Source organism: Cydia pomonella, chromosome 10 (assembly GCF_033807575.1).
Source record: "Cydia pomonella isolate Wapato2018A chromosome 10, ilCydPomo1, whole genome shotgun sequence".
NCBI classification, from domain to species: domain Eukaryota; kingdom Metazoa; phylum Arthropoda; class Insecta; order Lepidoptera; family Tortricidae; genus Cydia; species Cydia pomonella.
In genome coordinates, this window is record NC_084712.1 from 5,898,005 (window position 1) to 5,921,251 (window position 23,247).

Genomic DNA, 23,247 nt, shown 5'->3' on the forward strand with positions numbered 1-23,247 from the left:
ATTGAACGGGTAGTGCCGATATACATATAATTCAACAAAATGAAGACGAAAACAATATAATACATACCTACATACTAATAAAATAAATACATATATATATTGACATTATGGAATTTTTTTTACATAATTTAATGCATATTAACCATAGCTATGCCCCTACGTTTGACTTTTTCTGATTTGTTCATTATTATAAAAATTACGAGCGAAAAACATATTTCATACAAAATTTTAAATGCTTCTAACTCATATAATAATTAAAAGTTCGAAAAAAATCATAGCTGTTGTAGATATAAAAACAAATTTTCAATAATGTTAATATCCAGAGAGGAAATTGAGGACTATGTTTGTATGAGAAGGTGATTTCGCGCGCGTCCTCCACTTTCGTCTTAATTGTTAGCGCTTCGTGGCGAACGAAACGCAACTGTCACTGTCGCACTAATATGGAAGAGTGATAGAGAGAGATGACTACGGAGCGTTAACGATTGGCATGTTGGCTAAGCGGGCTGGTCCGTTAAACTTTAAAGGTATAAGTAACGAGTAGGTGTGTGGAAGGATTATGGATCTAATGCGGGAGGACGATTCGTAATTCGAGATCTTGCTATGAAACGATTATGAATATAAACTATCAACAGTGATCCGTCGTCATATCCATAAACTTGTCGTAACAAGAAATTACTATCTGAATAGAACATTTCATCATTTTTGATTCCGGACCCCAGGCTCCCATGAGCCGTGGCAAAATGCCGGGACAACGCGAGGAAGAAGAAGACCTAAACTACAAAGCGCAAGATAGTAGATTTTTTTTTGCCGACCTTAAATGGGTTAGGTTAATAGTGATGGCGTTCGATTGGAGATCTCTAGAAAGGTACGTCTTAATTACTCATTCACATTATTCTGCCCCATTCGAAAATTCAATATAAGCATTGCACTCTAAGAACGCACTAAACTTGGTAAAACCATGAACAGCTTTACGGCATCCAATCAAACTTCACTATAAAATATTATCAGTAAAACTACGAGTACCCCAGCCCATAAATTTAAAAGCACAACCCAATCGGGAGCTAACCCAGACGCTTTTCCACTAAAAATATATTATAATATATAATCTTCTTTACGATGTGGTAAAAAGCAAGTATAAAATTTTCTAGACGACTGCAAAAAGCTAGTTTATAAGCCAACCTAGAATTCCATCTGACGCCCCAATACGGTATCCAACTAGATCTATTTTATTAGACGGAATAAAAACGAGTTAAAAAAAGAAAACCTCAATGTCAAATATATGATGAGCCCTCCTTTATTTTGTTTTTTATTCAAAGCGAAACACGACGCATACCAATGGATGATCATATAAATGCATTCCATTTCTACAACTTATGTCATTCTGGTTTAGAACCACAGTCAAGCTGCGACAAGGTCGGTGTCTTCTTAGATTGGATTATCTGCTAAAAGATGTACATCTAATAACATTAAATAAGATAAACATTTTACCGATATGGACTGAGAAGTTCACGTAATCTATGATAAATTTATTGATAGCTTGACTTGGAAAATTAGCCTTTATGTCTTTTTAATAGAGTTGTACTAGGCGCTACATAGTTACTGTAGAAATATTTAAAAAGGGCTTATGTATTTAGAAATGTGAGGGAACTTAGAACATTGCATCTTGTTTGGAACAAGGGCCGGTCACACGGCCTCCTACGCATTAGGGTGAGTCTAGTTCTCATTTCTCATTTACATGACGCCATTTCATGAATTCTTCCAACGCTATAAAACGATTGCGAAAAATCTCCGGGACGACATTCCTGTGAATACGTAAACTATTATGACACCTTTTTTCCGTCCGTGTTATCTCGGAACGGCTGTATAAACAGTTCGAGCGCCAGCGAAAAAAAAGAAAAAAGTCTGTACCATAAACAACGAAAAGTGGTTGAAGCTTCGCTCAACGAGTAGAAAAAGTTTGTCTACATTTTTTTAAAGTATCAGTCTTACATTTTTGCGTTAAACAGCCATTGATGTTTATGGCACAATACATTAAATCGGACATAAACTGCGCCCTGTAATATACTACGTCGTAATTATGCGGCTAGTCGTCCTGCATAATGCAACAGGCTCCATACATTTGACGGGTTTGATTTGATTCTCTGTAAATGGCAATGTCATTGTTTATATAATGTTGCATTAAGTCGGGTATTGAGAAATAGGAACTGTAGGTGCGGTGGACATTTTGAGAGTTCATGGATTGGTCGTGATAGTAAAGATATTTCATATAAGGCAACAGGTATATTTCATATTAATTTTGCATAGTACAAAAACAAGAATTCAATGTCTCAAACTCGTAATAATTTCTGTAAAATTTTAGTTGTCCGTGATAAATACTTATTTATTACACAATTGGTTTTTACAATAATTGCAAATTTTAAAATGCGATGTTAATTTCTCTAAACACGTTACCACACTCCCCTATGTAATGGGACAGGCACCTAATGGGATGGTAAAGACAAATCCTGTAAAACAAGTATTTACCATCAGTTTTTAATCGCTGGCAATATTTTACCATAAACAAGAGCCAAACAGCTGCTTAAGTTTAACTTTTCATTGATATTTGTTACTTTGAAAATTAATGACGCCACACATCCCATGGCTGGAGCAAAAAAAAAAACATAATTTTAATTGGTTAATAATATTGAAACCAATTGCAGTACATTAAATACATAGAAAACATAAAGGACGAATGAGACATTCAACTTTTAAAACATAAAGCGGTAAAAAATTTACAGATGTCGGTGAAATAACAAAAAAAACTCCAAATTTTCTCTTAAATGTCCAATGATTGGTGCCGTATACATAGGTACTTTATAAAATTATGAACAGGACAATTTCTGCGCAAAAGTTGTTCATAAAGTGAGATGTATGCTAGTTGTAGATAAACCCCGTTATCTTTTTTTATGATTTTTATTTGTGATTTTATTATCGATATTGCAATTCATTGAAAATCAAGGTTAGCAATAAGAGGGGTAATGCATTCCGGACTGGCCTGGGATGGTTATGTGGGACTCCCATATAGGCTGATGAGACCCATGGTTTACCCACTAAAATCCCTCGGTTGCCGCCTCCGTGCTATAGGGCGAGGTCCCAGGAACGCCGAAGTACTCTTCCGCAACCTCGCCAGTTGGCAATAGTATCTACCGTAGGGAACCCAACTTCACCGTTGCTGCCTAACTTCGCCACAGTAAACTATAAAAATAATAATTTTACCAAGATACTCGTAAAGGTATCCATTGGATTGACAATAATAAAAGCTGCTCAAAAAATTGTAAAAGTAAATTAAAAATTCTAAAATATTTGCCACCAACTTCGTCTTATCATTTTTCCGGTTTTTATTGTATTTTTTTATGAATTTAGAGATTATCTCTATTATATCCCTGGATTGACGAAGGGACATCCCGGACGATATGTTTTATTGTAGACTCTTTGCAGCATCAGGCTTATTTTTCTTAATTGTCTATCATAAATTAAAATTGACTTAAAAAGAAATTGTCATTCCGATTACTTCAGGTTTCTTTTTAGGGTTTTTATATTGATTACTTGTCATTGATGTGGCTTTCACAAACTATTGAGAATATTCATAATAAATTAATAACGAAGGTATAATTCCAGCTTTTATTCATTTAGTTTAGCATTACAGTCCAACATTCCATCTATTTTACTAATTATGGCGAAGTTATGTACTAAAGGCTATTTTAAGGTACGAAGTTTTACTATGTACGGGGTTTTGTAACGATTGAATGAAATGACACAGTACTGTTTATATCCTATGGTTCTGTAACCAACGTCACAATGACATTACACTACGACATTGACAGACACAGGATGCACTGATTAGATCATAAAAACATGATACTAGTCAGGTGTCGGTAAACCATCTTTGTATGCATTGACTGATGCGGTGATGCGTATGACGTCAACAGTCTAATATATGTTTTCTATGTACATATGTACCGAATACTTTTTATACATACACATCATAACTACTGGCTCTCTAAAAACGTATTTTTTTATCTCATAACGTGTTTTTAAGTTTAAGCACAGGTAAATTTAATACTTATTTATTAATGACAAAATTATAAAAATATATTTTTTGGGCTATTTTCAAAGTATAAAATGTTTGTTTAGGAACGCCATTTTGGCGGCGGGTTCGTGTGAGTCGTAAGTCAGTTGTATATAAGGATTAGTAGTTGCGTAATTTACGTAAGAGCCGTAAACTACGTTTGCCCCGTGACAAACGATCGTTAACACGTAATCCTCTGAACAGATTAGCGAGTCTCTTTCGGGGCTTAGACGTAGTAAATATAAATTTAACAGTATGCATACTATTAGTAGTACGTGAGCTACATCAGATGCGTAAACTGAGATTTGTCTGAAAAAAATATTGAAGGCCTGATTCTCACAGATCATGTGGTTTCTTTGAACTCAGAAACACTAGCATATTCAAACTTGAGGGAAATAAAAAGTCCCTAAATTTTTATGGAAATTGTAGTTTCCAGTACGTCACATTCATAGAAGTGATTTTTTTTGACACTAAATCGTGACGTAATGGAATGGAACGCACATTTTGGAACATTTTTTTAAATGGTGGGATGGAGAATGCTAACGATTCTGAGTAGAATGAGCCCAAGAAATATTTGCAAGAATCAGGTTTTCAATAAGTATTTGAGAAAACACCTAACTACGCCGTGACAGTCGTGAAAAACGGTATCTAACGCGTAATCCTCCGTAACAGTATCAATTTCTTTACCCATCACGGAACCCGTACTGAAACTGTACTGGCTTGGTAGAGGTACCTTTTGAGACTTTAACGTAAGAGGTACACCGAGCGGATGCTGCCTTAAAAGTAGCCTTAAAATTACCATTTTGAAGCATGAAATCTCACAAAATCTCACCAAAATCTGAGACGTAAATAATGGACACTCCCTAAACGTGACGACGCTCGCTAAATATATATTAATTGAACTTGTGTCCATCGTTTCAAGCATTATTTATGCGGCGCACAAGTTCAAGAACTTACAAACGTATACCTGTCGAACATATTCGATCTTCATATCATAGAAAACAAGGATCATATAAATACAAATAAATTTAGTCAACAAACCGAACTGATAAGACGCACTGTAACCGTTAGTGTATTGACATTGCGTAATCGTGTGGGAAGCGTACGTTACGTGCTACCACAGACCGTACAGTGAAATAAGTGCCGCAAGTACATATGATAAATAAGCTTGCCTATTAATCACACATACTATGAGAAACTACTTTATTTAAATTTAAAATTAGTGTAAGATTGTCCTATAACAGTTATTTATTTATTGTTATTCAGCGAGGTATGTACATAAATTAATATATTATAGGGACATTCTTACACAAATCGACTAAGTCCCACTCGGTAAGCCAAGAAGGCTTGTTTTGTGGGTACTCTGATAACGATATATATAATATACAAATACTTAAATACATAGAAAATATCCATGACTCAGGAACAAATATCTGCGCTCATCACACAAATAAATGCCCTTACCGGGATTCGAACCCAGAATCATCGGCTTCATAGGCAGGGTTACTACCCACTAGGCCAGACCGGTCGTCAAATATTCAAAATCGTATCCTGTCGCCGTTTTTTCAACAACCAATCGTCATTTAGAAGAACACACTGTATACCTGAAGAATTTCCTTTGTGCGAGGACAGGCTTTTCTGAAAAGTTCGCAACGTACGAGTATTAGTGACTACCTTTATTTGATGTATGTTCATAGGCGTCGATGACTGCTTACCATCGATGGCTAATTTGCTACCTGAAATATTTAAAAAATGCGACCAAGTGGTGTTCGGTGTTTCACATGCGAATTCCGACCATTTGCTGCGTCTGGTTCAATATTATGGTCTGTGTGCTCTACTCCGTTAATGGGCATGCGTTATATTTGAGCAACGGAGGTGTAATAGCTGTTCCGTTACCTCTAATGACATTGGTAATGATTATCTATATGTTACATGTTGCACTTATTTCATTTTTGTTTAATAGTCAACCATTAACGTGCGTTTCTAAAAAAGTTTAGTTCAAAATAAATTTGTCATCAATTTTATACATGGGTAGGCACTAAGTTAACTTTTGTACTCTTTTTTACAAAAAAATAAATAAATTTAATACTAGGATTCTACATTAGTGTAGTCAGTTATTAAATAATGGTAACAGAATAGGAAAATTAACTTTGATAACTTTAATATGATATAAATGTCGTCGGCCAATCGTAAGATCAGGCAGATCGTAATGTTCCTATATTTTGACGGTAGCCACATTAAACCAGTAGATAGGTAGGATAGGTTCGTTAGGCTGCTTCAGATGCCCGAAGGGCAAACTGTCGGCTAGAAATAGGAGTCTGGCTCCGTCGACTCGGGGAACGAGAAAAAGATTTCCACGTTTCACGATTTTCCTAGGAATTTCACTAACTGCCTGATCTTACGATCGGTCGCCGACAAAAACAACACACCAAATATCTACAGGTCTGATAAAATAAACGATTCATCTACATTTAGGCAGAATGTTTATTAGATTGCCTGCAAGCCCTTAAAGTATAAGTATATAAAAGCAAAGACAGTTCCCACCATAATGAATAACAGAGCGAACGAGTATTAAACGGACACTTATTACGTTATAAATATTGATATAATCCACGACTTCGCCCCGTCTTAGCTACTGAACTTATTATCGTGCTCCCAGCTCATTAATTTTGACTGTTGTCTTTTATTATGTGATCAATAATTTATTTCTTTAGCAAGTGCACGGTTTCGCCCTAAATAACTGAATGAATGAAGGCTTACAAATACTACAAATAGTTTGGTTAGTAGTACATAATATATATTAAGCGTACGATTGAGAGTTTTCGGAAATAAAAGCGATTTCACATCGTTCAAGAATACTTTAAACTTACTTATTCCTAAAATTGTTTTTTATTTTTATTTGCCACTTTCTTGTTTTTGTTAAGACTTTTTTCAATATCTAAATAACTAAATCAGTTTGTTGAACATTGACTAATTTTATATTTGCAAGTCACCAATTAGAGTCTTGAATTGGTGACCTGCAAATATAAAATGAGGACCACGGGTTCTCAAACTTTTACCTGTCGTGTATGTTACGAAAAGGTAATAGAGAAATCTAAAACCTATAACTAAAACTACAATTTAAATGTTGCTGTAAAATATGGTAATCGTACGCAGCCGATACAATAAATACACATACGCCAAACGACGCACAACTCGTCAGTTCAATGGGATGTAACGTCATCCCAGTAAGGAGCATGGAGCACATGACAAACAAAACTGCATAATTGCACTGCCAACTTGGGAATACGATGGCATTACCATAACGGAACATGGAGAGTGGTTAGTAAAAACAAAGCTTTGAGTGTGTGGTTTATTTCGTGTTATTGGTTATGAAATTGAAAAAAGCGGAAAATGTGTCAACCGCCAGTTTAATTTTACATATGACTGCTTGGGTCATGTTTTGTAAAGAACTTTTTCCATAAAACCGATGTTTGCTTCACTTTATTAACAGCTATATTTTTTATAACTTAAAACTAAGTATATAGTTTTTCACCTATATTTAATTACAACACGACGCGACTCAGGTTGACGCTGCAAGCAATTTCGCTCCGAGCGTTTTTTCGTAAATAGTTTGAGATACATTAGAACCGGCAATTCCCGGTTATCGCCATGATAACCAGGAATTCTCGGTTCCGTTAATGTATTTGTATAGAAAACCAGTACTCCCGGCACTCCCTAGTTAACTATTATCAAGTGCGCGCCTTATTTTTTTTCGTCCCCAGCTTATTGTAAAGAGAGAATAACATTCTTCAGACTGAGACGGGAGAAGATGACGTCGGTGGCGGTTCCAGGGTCAAACCCAAGGGCTTGCTTTAGAGAAAAAGTGTAACTTGTGCTGTGATTTATAGTCAGTTTTTTCCAGTAAAGACTGTGAGTTAAAAATTGAAAAAAAAAAACTTATTCATTGAAAGTCCTCGTCATCGACTATTGAAGGTTCTGATGTGATGTCGCTAGTATGATACGCCCACAATTCCCGATTTTGACATGTAATTTACCCAAATTTCCAGTCTTTAAATCCACTTGTCTCTAATATAGGTTATAAATAACGGCAATCATTAGCATCTGTGCTACACGTTTAATGAATTTAGACCGGTATGCGCGCGCGTCGAATTATTGGATAATTCGGGGTAATGGTGCAATGCAATGGTTGCCCACTGGCGCATACACATAGCTGATTATGCTAATGCGTAATATATAAGCCGGCCATGTAGATACAGGCTGGAGGAATTTCTTTCTCAATAGAACTACCTTTCATATCTGTGTGGTGATCAAAAATCATGAGTTCAAACATCGTTTGTGCTGTATAGGTAGAGAAGAAATAATCGTTCTCGAAAAAAAGGAAAAAAAAGACTAAAAACTTGTTCAGGATCCTTATCATAAACAGAAAAGAGCTGTCAAACACATTTTTACCCAATTAGTAAGGGAGATAATTTAGTCATCTAAAATTTAGATATTTAGAATCTGTACATAGCAGGCATTCAACTACTTAGTATCTTATTTTATCGTTTTATCAACCATGCCCTTTTATAATGTTATAAGTTGTGGATTTTCAAAGATCGGTTAAAGGAGACAGTGTTACTGCCGCAAATCTCGTCTCCTTTATACAATGAGTGACGGATCTAAAGCTCTAATCATCAGTAATGTGGCAACGACATTAACGCGATTTATCAAGGAAATAATAATATTGCAGTGCCCACCAGGGTTCACAAAGACCTAGCTTATAAGTTTACCACCTGTACAACCACTTTGTGAATTTGCAATAAAATATTGAGTATTGAAATTGACAGTGACATCACCCTCATCAACTCTACAACAGTTGAGATGTATTCACGTCAGTTTACTGTTGTGGAGCAACACTGCAACAGTAAGTTACCGTGTTGCACAGTGCTCTACAGACAATAACTGCGGTGTGGATGGATCTTTGCTGCTGCAGTCACCCTCCTAATGTTACATAACATTTATTAAATCTGAAAATTCTTAATAAATATTGACAGTCATGTAGTTGAATATTTTAACCTAAGTCTTGTTAGCTACAGTTAGCGGGAATAATAGGATAATTTCAGGCTAATGGTGCAGCGTGGCAGTTTGCCCAGTGTCGTATACACGCAGCTGATTATGCTAATATGTTCGATAGCGTGTAGTGACCATACTTATATTATTAGAAAGATATTTAGAAAAGGCATACTTAATCGCGTTATATAGTTAGGGGGAATTATTAGGTAATTTCATGCGTATCTCTGCAGCTGATTGTACAGCGACCTTCAAAATTGCATGGACACTTTATGAATGAATGCATTTAAGTATAAAGTGGCTTGATGTATATATTGTCAGCCATGTAGTTGAAAATTTTAACTAAGAAGTCTTCTTTGTTATAGTTATCGGGAATTATAGCATAATTTCAGGGTACCCAATGGCGCAGCGTGGTAGTGTCGCATGCACGCGGCTGATTATGCTATAATATGTTCGATAGTATGCGGTAACCATAATTATAGCGAATAGCCTGTGGACTGGGCCCTTGTAAGTCTTGGCTTTTACTATCGGGATACAATCGCATTTGTATATAAACAACATCGTTTCAAACGTTAGACAAGAGAAGGATCAGTTTTTCTCATTCACTTTTGTCTTCTTTTCTGTCTACCAATAATCCTATTTAAAATCATGAACATTGCAAGGGGAAATATACCTAATAGGTCACTTGATACGATAGGACTATCTGATAAAATATAACGGACGACAGACAGGAAAAGCCGAGAAAAAAATAGTTCGACCAAATATGAATTTCATCGTATTTTTTTTTTTTAATTTGATTAAAATAGAATGAGAGACAAAACTATCTAGTTCGACCATGAAAAAACAAAAAAAGCTTCTATGTTTTATACGTACAAAAACCCTGGCAAATATTTTACTTATAACACTGTCTAGAACAAACCTCGCTGCCCACATTTTTGCACCTCGTCATCACGGTGACAATGGACGTGAACGTTGATCCACTTCGGCCGAGACTTTCCCACGCCTATTTTCCGTTGTCATATGACGGAAATCCTGGTAAAGATCCCACTGTATAAGGTAACCCTGGTCACCCTCGCGCCGTGAATAGCCCGCGCCTCTCCGTATCGGGCCATAGGACCCGCACTTTGCATTGAAAGCGTCCGCAATGTATGTCCCCACTATCGTAGGATTAAAGCATTATAAATACCTGCTTTCATTCCAAAATGTGATAAATCTATCAGTAACCGCATAACAATTTGGACCCTAATAGAAGAGCGTAAAAACTGATATTGCGTGACTTAATTTTGCTGCGTTTGAAGTTTTCAATGTGTATTTAGGAAGCAATTGTTGTTTTACTGGTTCAGCTTATTACTTTGCGTCTATGAAGTTCTTTAAACTTTCCCAATGCTCAGGAAAATTCCTCGGTAAAATATGGATATACGGCGGAATAAATTACGTTTGCACGAGACAGATCCTGGAATGCTCGTCAACTCATCATCGACGATAGACATTAAAGAAAGTCAAAATGTATAGTTATGTTATGCAGATTTAATGTTTCATATTACAAACAGAAGAAAGTAATGTTCCCGCTAATATGTTGTAGTTGAGCAGTAAAGAGCAGCGGCGCCGCCGCAAACGACGCCCAGATGTTGCCTGGCTTGGAGCTTAGGTACACTTGTAATACATATCTTACGTATAGGTACACCAATACAATACTTTGTAGAGAGTATATGATGGGGAATATCTAGTGGAATTAATTACTGAATCGAGCGTTGTTTTATATGTATTGTAAAAACGAATAATCAAATGTGTTTAGCAAAAAAAGTACAGTTTGCAGAACCGCAATCATTTAATCAAAACCAATAGAATTGTAGAAAATATCTTCAATTAGGTACCTAGCACAAAAACAAGTCATAAGCATTTTTTTGTAGTTTTTGAGAACACAGATTTCTAAATTACAAAGAAGACTTTTTATAGTTATAGTGGTGTCAATAGCTTTACGTAATTGGAACGTTTTCAGACTTATATAACGAGCTTGTTTTTGAATGCACCGATAACTTTATTTATTAAAATATGTAAAGAAAACAAAATAAAAACAAATGTTACAGTTATATTTCTACGAACACGAAAACAAGATATTCTTGTTGCAAACTTGCATTAGGATAAAACGTAGAAACATAATACGATCCGCCGTTTCTTTAAAAGTGAAAACGGTATTTTGTACGTTGTTTCAAAATCTCAGTTCTAAATTTAAAAGGTTATATTTGATAGAAAAAGCTTATGAGTTACGTCATTTTGTGTCTAATCCACGAACACTGTCGGGATTGCACATTTGCGGTCGGCCGTAATATCGTTAGAAAGTCTGTTTTAACGCAAAATACAGAAATTATGCTTTAATGAGATAATTTCGTAAGGATGTAATCGAAATTAAATATAAATAAATATGTGCACATATATATGTAAGTATTAAGTAAATATATCCACTATCTAGAGAAGTTTTCTAAGGGGTACGACACGACCTCCAACGGGACACAAAAAGAGATTACAAGTGCTAAATGGGCAAAGATAAGAACATATAGGCAACACATAGTAAGAGAGGCAAGACATAAAAAAGTTCAGGAGCTCAATACTCTAAGATTCGCTCTCAGTAAATATGAATGAATTGTGTAAGATTTTCCCATAATAGGTACTATAATTATCAAGTAATTCGCTAATAGAACACGTTGTTACAGGTGTAACATCTACACATATTGCAGCTGGAGTTTTCATTAATATGATGAAAGTTCCATTCTGGTGAATTCATAGTTGGACAATAGTTTGTCCAAATTTTATATTTGTCTACTTCTCAAACAGCAATGAAAACACAATCAAGTTACTTATATTCCGTGAGAAAATTGAGAAACATAAGATGCATTGTAACTAAAATACATAGGGACTTATTGATTAGGTACTGACATTAACGATTATATCTCATTTATCATGAAGAAGCGTATTAATAGCAAACATTCATATTTGTTCATGAAGATTAGATAATAAACTTAAATGGCTGTTAAAATATGGTTTACGACAATTGGCCATTGTTTAAAGACAGTGAAAACGGACGCTTAAAGTTCTGTTATAATATAATATTTTCATAAAATGTGCCCGGTTTTTATTTATTTTTACTTTGGTTCATCCATAATAAGAGTGGTTAGAAACAAAATAGTTTTATCAAAACTCTAGTAGGTACCTACGCATGTTCTGCGTACATTTCTAAAAGTAGGTATTTACGTAATTAAAGAATCTTTGGAATAAAGGAAAATATCAATGTCTCAGTAGAAATTGCGGACGGATAAGTCCTGGTAAATTAGTTGGTAGACATAGGTATTAAGAGAGAGACAAGTTACAGAATATGAGAAAATAAGATAATGACACAAAACGAATAAAGAACGAGTGACGAATACAGAATAATATGAAATAAGAAACAAACGAAAAACTAATGAGACGAGCGATGATGATACCGGTCAAGCGACGGACTGGTAACTCGCTGTCGCGAGTGCAAGTGTCGCTTGAGTCAGCCAATTCTTCAATTTTTATATTATTGCAAGCATTGTGCATTGTAATATCGTGAGTAGACGTCTCTGTTAAGTACAAAATATTTAATATAATCGGCTGTCCTTTCAGAAAATGAACTACCTTGAGTAACTTGTCAATGTTCTAATATGCAAAACGGAGCAGATAATTCGAAAAGCCTCATTCAAAGCTACGTCCGCAATGCAGAATTAGAGATAGTCCAGTCAAGGCTGGAAGCTTCGTTATTGAATGAAGATAAAACTAATGCACGTAATAACACTCCCGTGCTATCACGGCACAAATGCTAGTGTTTTATGAGGAGAGATTGCTGAGACATGTCCTGAGGCGGCATTCGAACTTGGAATAATATGAATATTTTGATTTATAAATATAACTAGAGAGAATTTTTAAATTATGTTAAACGAGTTACGTATTATTGAGTCGAATAAACGCTCGTCATGTTTCGATTTGAGGATCGTGTACACGTCGCGCGCTCAATCAGTAGAGGTGCAGTCGGTGCTCCTAGTCGAAGATCCTCAAAAACGGATCGTAACAATGTCCAGCGTTTATTCGACTTAATAAAACTCTTTTCGTTGTCTTGTTTCTAACCACTCTGTCACGCTTGTACGGCCACGTTTGAAAATATCGATACGGACGGAGTACATATGTATACACTACTTTAATATATGGCCAATAAGGTCGTGTATACATATTTTTGGCACTTTTTCCGTATCAATATTTTCAGACGTGACTGTATCTATGTCTCCAAAAAGTCGAGTGCTATTTTATGTCTTTCTAGCCGTAGATTATATTTTACATGAGAAAAATTCAAAACAAAATTTCATCTCATACAAAAAGCTCCACTCCGTCACATTTTTTGGGTATAAAAACTTTGTCTTTACAACGAAAAGAATTTTGACCCACCTAACCCGTTTTAAATAATTTTATATCAGTGGTTGCGTGGCAGTTATGGGCGGAATAAACACAAAATCCCAATTTGGGGCAATGTATGTACTCGTAATTTTCCGTTGAGCTACGAAAATCCCATACTTTTACATCACTTAGAGAAAGATTTTTTAGGACAAAACAAACGGTACAGAATGGGGAATTTTATCTAGACTCAAACCAAGATAAGTTGACAGCGATTTTGATAGCCCAGACGGTGCACGGGTTTGTTTAAACGTCAATTTTCTATGGAATTATGACGTTAACTTGACACTTGCACCGTCTGGGCTATCAAAATCCCTGCCAACTTATCTTGGTCTGACTCTATTCTATTCACCAAATTTTATAGAAATCTGACGAAAAAAACGACTACAAAATAAAATCGGCCCATATGTGCGTGCAAGATGCACAGGCGAGTAATATCAAACAGAAATCAAATTGACACCATTTTGTAAGTTCAAATCCCCCGACGTGTCTCCCGTTACTCGATATTATCCGTCATTTGCATAATCGAGTCGGGGCCGGTTGGAAGTGCAAATTGCATTGTTTTGCACTTCTATTGCAAGGGGGAAGTTTCAAGTCAATTGAAAAGCGACGACTAATTTAAACACCGAATTGTCTACACAATCAAGTATATTTTTCTAAAAAAATAAACCATGTCATTCATACCATCTTTCCATTTACCTAACTATTTAGCTCCTTTCGTCTTTAATTTTTTTTCCGTTAGTTCCTTTTTAAGGTTCCGTACCCAAAGGATAAAAAGAGACCCTATTACTAAGACTCCACTGTCCGCCTGTCTGTCTGTCTATAACCAGGCTGTATCTCATGAACCGTGATAGCTAGACAGTTGAAATGTTTACAGATGATGTATTTCTGTTGCCGCTATAACAACTAATACTAAAAACAGAATAATATATATATTTAAGTGGGTCTCTCATACAACAAACGTGATTTTATTGCCTTAACTGTACGGAAATGTTCTATCTTACGGGCAGTCTGAAGTTACATGATAATTCAGCCATTACAGTGTGTTAACGCTATCCATTCCCGAAGCAGAGATTTTTTTCTTTAATTTAAAATTGTGTAGTATCGCTGGCAGACACCTGCTTGAAAAAAAAATTGTTTCGTCTCGTCCTATTTTCTCCCTCTTGATCGTTGTTTCATTAGGTTTTCTCCTTCTCATGATTCCTCTAGCTTTTCATCACTTCTTTTACATCTTACCTTAAGCTGGCCATTACGCAGTTTTGCCTGTACGGCTCAACTGTACTGGTAAAGCTGGTAAGGAAACCACCCTGTGCATTTGGCAAAACTGCGCAGACACACCCTAGTGTGTATGGCCAACTTAATGGTATAGAAATCCCTTAATCTAGAAACGATAGACACTTAACGTTGAAACTTTGAAAATTAATGAAAACCGGCAAAATAACGGTTAATCAGTTAGCAGTAAATCAATAATGTTTTATTACTATCTTAATTACTTTGTTAAATTAATATTAAATAGAATTAAATACAGCCTCCTCGTTTAAAAGCGGCTACTAGAGAAATCTGATTACTACGTTATATTAAATGCAAATATTGCTACATTTAAGCGGGAAAACTAATTCATATTTTACGAAGGATATTAATTTGAGATTGCCATTTGAACTATAAAATAACCGATTATTGAAGTAATAAAAGTCTTCAACGAAGATATACAAATATGGAGCCCCTTCTAGTTACTTAATCCTGATTACAGTGTTGCAATTTGTGTTATGGCCATTTGCATACGTGTCACTGCGTAGTTGGTATCTAATTAGAATTTGTCGGACAAGTTTTCTTAACATTTAAAGTTGATAATGTTTGCTTCATCTTTACTAACTTATCTCTAACAACTATCTAACTAACAGGCTATCTTTTTCTAACTAACGTACTAACTATTCGAACGTGCACCTGACATCAAACCAATATTTGAATCATACTGGATTATCAAGTTAACTGACATTATTAGTGCGAGCGAGAAACCCGTAATAACAAAACTCCCGTCGCATTTGTTTGTAGCAAGACGGTCTAGGTTCAAACCCTGTGTAAAAAGAATACAAATACAATTCCCCTGATTTGCCTCAACTGCAAACTTTCTTTTTCATTTTCTATAGCAATAGTAGAAAAGTTGACCTTACCGGTCGCGGTACCTGATCCTTTTGCCAGATTCTAACTCTGATGTATTAGTGTAAGCACTTACCTGTAAACAAACAAAGGAAAAACTGATAAGAAGAAGAAAATAGATTTACCACACTACAACATAATACATAAAGAAAAAGAAGACATGTAGATATAAAAAACATTGGACACTAGAATAGGATCCCTATTAAGTAGAATGCCGCAGCAATCCAGGGTGCTGATGGCATTGGGGATATGACATACGGTAAAAATCGAACTCTAAGATACGTCAAACACGTGCTAGATACGATATGGATTAGATATGTCAGTGTCAAATGTGACGTTTCTTCAAACAATTTGACACTGAAATATCTGATCCATATCGTATCTTTAGGAAATTATTGACGTATCTTAAAGTTCGAATAGGGCCGTATGTTGTAAATAATATAAAGATCAGAAATAAGTCCACCATTCCCAGACTAAATAAATTATTTCCCTTAAAGTGTTGCTTTCCAAATCACATTAGAATTCTACTTAACAGCCTGTCTAAACCGACGTGTCCTGAAAGTGTTACATAATTAGCCGTTGGATATTCAAATATGTGATTAGGAGCGGCGCAGGATTCGAAATGGTTTGATTACGGACAAATATGGCGGAGGAATGTGACTGCTTCATTTGAATGTTATTTGCTTCTGGTTCTTAAATTATCGTGCTACGGTGCACTTAATTGGCTTTTGGTGATATGTGGTGCTTGATAAAAGCACTAATGAGACTTAATTAATTATTGATTTTGTTTATCTTCCGAGTCTATCAAATCGATAGCCTAAAGTTTCCTCACTGTTCTTGATGTAACATTAAGTACTTAGTGCATACCATGTAAACAGAACTTCCCGTAATTTTTGTTAAAAAAAAATTTAGTTTCATCAAACATCTTTTCGATAGCAAATTAAATAAAAGACATTCAGATATCACTTCATTTGACACGTAAGTACATAATGGATGAGTGAGGTAATATTCATTGTCTTTTTCTAAGGGCTTAGGAAAAGTTAGAACGTATTGTTAAATTCTTACTAACTTATTATTTAATATACCAACCATATGTATTTGCAGTGGAATTTTAAATGACGCAAACACTTTTTATTACGATGCCTAATTACAAAAATCGAATACAAACAGTGTTTTACCTTATTACACCACATTGATCACATTCGAATGGCTCAATGCAATGCATCGATTTGGGCGTTTCATCGATTTAATGAAAGAATCGACTCCCGCCGCGCGGAGGAGCCACAAGCTGACAGGTACCCTGGGGAGTCGTTCAAAGGCTTACTGGGTGCGACTGAGTCGAATGTCAAGATTGACCATCAAAAGTGAGTTCTAGTTACAATTTTGGTAGAGTACTCATTAATTTAGTAGTTATGTTCGGAGTTTTAGGCTGCTAATAATTTAAACGCGAGTAAAATTTTAGACTATAATTATTAAGTCAAAACTAAAGCCCCCTTACCGATACATTTGTTAATCACTTCTTCAGAAAACTCATAAATTTTGAGACGTCAAAATTTTGATAGCGTAGAATCTCGCAAAATTGAGTGGAGATCTCCAAAATTGGACTTACACTTACAAAAGTCGAGTGCTGACTAACTCTAGCTCTCGTTTACTTATGGCCCGATTTCTTTTTGTAGTTTTTTTCCGTCAAAATTCGATAATATTTGGTGGATATATAGTTCTAGTAATTTAACTGAATATGCTACAAAATATTCCAAAAGTTACAAAAAGATTTGGTATTTTCGACACTCAACGAAACTTTCCATACGTTTTTTTTTCCAAATTGGGTTTCTTTATTTATTCCGTCCAGAATGAGGAGCTCTTTAAACTAGCACATTTTTCAAAACCTGACGAAAAGAACCACAAAAAAATAAAAATCGTTATAGTTAAGAATCTCTCGAGGTTACTCTGATGAGATGAACCAGTGTTCGCCTCTTGTTTTCATTAAGCGATGCCAACAGTCTGATACCCCGGGGTCCCCGCAGGGTGCCATTAACACAACACAGTATAATGGTGGGTACTTTACTGGTGTGGATTCCGAGTGTACTTGAAAAACGATAAAGTAAAGCGGGGATTGGACTTGATAGATATTTGCGAAATATTGAATAGAAGGGCCTTGAAAACTTAGAAATCCCTGACTTTTCAACCTCTGTGGCAATGTACCTACTATTATTGCATGATTTTATCGCTAAAAGTGACTTGGATACTATTCCGTTTATGTCTCGTGCTGTCAAATTAAAATTTGGTGATTATGCGGAATCATGTATTTCCTTAGAGAATAAAATAAGATCTAAAACTTTTGTATGATTACACCGGTAAACATTTTGCAGTACATCATCGGTATAATAAATTATTTAGCTAGAAAAGTAGTTCTATATTCTATATGCATCTTTCTAATGCATGGCCCCAGTCGTTTCTTTTAAATACAAGTTCCCAGTATATCGACGTACAATAAACCTGTCAATATAAGTAAAGTAGGCAATAAACAAGCCTATTCAGCAGGCTGTGGGCGTAGGGCCTAGTTCACTTTTTATTTTACACGATGTTCTTGCTAATAACACTATACGTACACGAAACACGAAAGACTAAAACTCCAAAGGCTCTATAAAATACTATCATACTATTCCAAGCCAAAAAGCTTTATGATATTATGAAACTTGTATACAGTTATGACATTTTGGTTCAGTACAGTATATGAGTCATTCTTGGGAAAAAGGAACTTCAGTAGTTACACCATTATTTACGATCCTCAGATACAAATGCGATGGTTCGCACGTAAGCGCGTCTCGCAATAGAGTCCCTTTTCTTTAAAATCCACATACATGCACTTATTGCCACCAGTATAAGAAGGTTATAAGATTAATGATAATTGTTACGTATCACGAGGTCACGATACCCTGGTTTGCCCGCGCTTACTCATCCAATAGCAATAGACAGTCAGACTGCATCGACTGCGGTTTTGTGGCAAATTTCATTTATTTTTATTGCCATTGATATCTAGATTGAAATGTAATGTGTGAGAGGTTCGCTCTACCAGTGGCTAGCAGTCGTTGCATACATATTCCGAGCACGATCTACAATAGTGTCGTCGATGGAGTAAACGCCGTAAACGGTGGTAATTACCTACTGTATTTTGTTTTTAACCCGTAGATATTAAATACTAATGACAAGAAAAAAGTGTTAATACGTAACCTTTTAGCAAAATTTGTAAATATCTAATTCGCTTTTCTTTAAATCTCGTCAGTATAGTGTTAATATGGCGACTTTTCATAAGTTGAAGTGTTGTCAATAAGTCCAACATCTGCACAATACATAAATACATAAAATACTTATCTTTTGTAAGGAAAGCGTAATTTAATAAATATGTTTTAAGGAATAAATAACTAACACTATGTTTTGTATTGTTCATGGTCATAAACTCTAACTCACAATATTCATGTGAAACATATAACACATTCAATTAATTCTATAGATTTCTATCAGACACCGCAAGACAGTAGGAATTTTGGGACACAATTTATAAATCGATAAATAATAATAGTCAATTAATGGTTATTATAATTTATAGGAATCTCGAAAGCGCTCACAGCAGGTGAACATTTTGAAGTCACAACAACCACGCCTTTGGTGTTGATGTGGTTTATTTTATTTTATAATGATGATAATTATTGAGAGGTGTAAAGTGGAACAAATTTTATTTAGAAATTATACCTGACACATAATTTTGTGGCCACGAGGTGGAGGTACCCATAATTATAGATTCCTGATGGGTTGATGACTGAGAGTTTGATGATCTCATGACTGTGAATGTTGAGTTTAAATAATTTAATGTTTACTCAAGATCTATTCAATATGAATTAGTAGCACTTGAAAAGAAAGTTAAGTACTCTAAAATCAGATTGAAAGATAAAAAAAAGTTTAAGCAAAATTATAGATTTGACTAAAGAAGAGACTTATTTGCAACGATCATGTACGATTTAAAATTATTAGGTACGATTAAAGAGCAATCTAAAATCGAATAAGTACTCGATGTACTCGTATTTCGTACTTGAATACGGATATTTTGAGGCTTGGAGCGAGGTGAATGTCAATGTTCATCTTAACGAAAACCAACTTAACGAGGTTCCAGTTCCACTGCATGCACTGGTCGCCTTTCCGACCTTACGCATGTAAATTTCTCACCCCACAAAAATACTTAGCGTGTGGTCTCATTAGAATATTGCCCGATTAGGCCGTTCAACACATGGTATTGCAATTTAATCCATATAGATCCGTGTCAAAGCCGCGCGGGCAATTAGGCCATATACGGAACACATATAAATTAATACCGCGCGAGTGCAGGTTACATAATGAGACTAGGCTTGATTTATGAGAGCTTGTTCTATTTTCACGGCTATTCGACAGTATAAAAATTACTGGTCACTTTTATGCATTAAAGGAACGGCGTGTAGACGAGTCCCAGACACTTCTAACAGTTTATTGAAGATAACTGGCAACAGTTATAATTTGAATTCAGAACTACCGCCCTGCCAGATGAATAAATATTGCAGACGAGCATTCGGAAGGCGGCAACCACCAAGAGTAGTCGATATTTGTAATCTTGAAAAAAAAAATCAGAAATACGTCTGCGTTTATATTCTCCTTTAGACCGCATTCCTTTTTACAGTAGGTACCGTGGACACATTAGTCTTCTTTTCCTTTAAAAGCCGAGTAGAGACAAGCGGTGAAAATTTAGTTCTATAGACGCTCTGCCATATTTCTGCATAAATGAGAAACCATTTTTACTCGTTTTTTTTTTGTCACAAATTAAGATTCAGACGGTCATTGATTATACTTTACTACCACTGTAAGTAAGTTCTCTAGTTGCCAGCATACGGTGCGTTCAGTGTCACACTCGACGGACCGTACATTCTACGTATGCATCGTCCGGCATTAACATGACATCATAGCCTCAACTTAAAACTATCACGCAAGCTTAAGGCTGACTTTCCAATGAGGCAGAGATGAGCGAAGATTAGTGGAGACGTACGGGAATCAACCAATAGTATAGGGAGCGTGCATGAACTGTAGGAGGCAGCACAGGAGCCGTCAGATTTTTGGCGCGAAGCGTAAATGTGATGTTTTTTGTTCCGATTTAGCCCACAAGATGGCAGAACCTACTATGCGCTAGAAAACACGTGACGTGTACATGTGCATGTTTATGGTTCCGATTCAGGCCACAAGATGGCAGACCCTCCAACGCGCACGGTCCCTATTGGTTGTAATGCAAATAATCAACCGGAGTAGAGAGGAGAACCTATGGCATTGATTCCGCCGCTCAGCCTCAGTGGAAAATAGCTAAAAAAAATTTGACGTACAATAAATTTTACACATACTGCTTTAACCTATTGTTGTGTCTCACAGAACTCCAAAAATAAATTCGTTTTGTTAATTAAATAAAACACGTTTTAGTAACTAATGAAGAAGCAATCAGTAATACTCACATAGAGGGTCTCTCCAACCAACCTCCATGAAATCGATAAGGTATCAGTGTAATTGCATTTTCAAGTGGTCTGGTGTGATGTTTCACTGCACGTCGGGCGTAGGCGGCGTTAGGGGGGACCATTATCAGTAACGTATGTGACTGCATATTCATACTATTATAAGTAGGCTATTTTAATTAGAACCAGCCGGTTATAACATATTAAAAAACCTACATAAAACATAAAAAAAAACCCCATATAAACCCAAACCTACAGGTTTGATGAGACAGGACGAACTTGATTCATTTTGTAAAGAGTAGTGGGAGTTTGCATTGGATAGGGCCAAATGGCGAAAAAGAGGGGAGGCCTTTGCCTTTGCCCAGCAATGAGAAACTCTCTTATAACATAATAGAGATTAAAATTTCCATAGTTTTGGCCATTTAAATGCGTCACAACTGAAAAAATGACATGTCAGAGCAATTCGGTGCAAAGACAGCTTACATTGGTTGACCTTATTGCAAAGACATAATGATCATTTAGCAGTATTGCTGCTCGTGCACCTAGCTGCTAAAGTATTGCCCATTCATAAAGTGGGTATGCGCGTTTTCAGCTCATTGTAGTACAGCTAGCAGCCAGCATCAATGGTAGCGGATGACAGAACGCTCCATAAGTATCTGTCATCCTGGAATACGTTTCCAAATATAAAAATATCTCTACAGTTCGCGTGCATGGATATGTCAGTCTATTTATTATATATGTATATCTCTTTTAGAGAATGGCAGATACTTTAGACGTGCAGTCTGATCCGCTACTTTAAATGCTGACTATATTATAAATTGATGCAGTTTCGAATTTTCTCAGTCCCAAATATTAAGCCATAAACATTCTACCTATTCCATCTATTAAGGCTGGCCATCCATTAAACGATGGCCACATAAAGTAATTAGAGATCCGCAGTGAAAGCAGATAGTTAGAAAATTAGCTGGCGTTATCTTTAACGATACGTTTATGGTCGGCCTTATCACTTGATGTTGGATGTTTGTCTTTATTCTTTAAACAGCGCCGCTGTGCGTTCCTCTTGTATCTTAAAGATCACACATTTATTAAGAGGAAATACCAGCTGAGCCCCTTCATTTGAGAATTTTCATGATATAATATATTATATTATATAATTCATATATTTTTGCAAGACACGCGAAATTTCTCCAGAAACTTCCTGTCGTAACAGCTAAACTGTGGAATGAACTGTTGGCCGCGATGTTTCCGGACCGATACGACTTTCAAACCTTCAAGAAAAGAGCGTACTATCTTCAATCCGGGAAACGCACTTGCAACTCCTCTGGTGTTGCAGGTGTCCATGGGCGACGGTAATTGTTTACCATCAGGCGATTCGTCAGCTATATCATTAATTTAAAAAAAATCTTGCATATGAATTAGAGTCACAAGAGGAATACACCTCTGGTCACCGGAAGACCTGTAAGTGACATAAAGAGTGCTGATTACTTTATTATAGCTGATATAGCTGATGTTACACCGAGAGCAGGAAGGAGTAAATCTTTTTACGCCTGTTCCTGACTGTTACGTTTTTAACTTTAATAGTTTGAAGACGGATGACATTATGGTTAGTGTCGTTAATGACAGTTTCTGCTGGTCGTATTAAATAAATTGAAGCTGTCGGATTAACGATAAAGACCAAAATTAAATAGGTTTAATAGGTTGAATATCTCTCTTTATAGATGTTATATATGACAGCCCAGCATAAACATATATGCTGATACCCGACTACTGCATGTCAAGACATATTATGTAAGTAGTCTTAAAATGTATAAATATATCAATTTGTGTCGTTTTTATCAACGATTTCAACGGTTTCTTAAATATTTTCTTATTAGTACCTATACAAATATGAAATATGTTGACGAGAATTGCAATGCATTTTGCACAACGATGACATTTTATTTATTGGCC

At 35.7% G+C, this 23,247-nt stretch overlaps 1 protein-coding gene across 5 annotated transcripts in view; it reads right to left on the reverse strand.

The window, feature by feature from the left end:
• LOC133521915 (caskin-2) overlaps positions 1-23,247 on the reverse strand; it is a 439,796-nt gene that overhangs the window by 88,105 nt on the left and 328,444 nt on the right. The window lies entirely within an intron of this gene.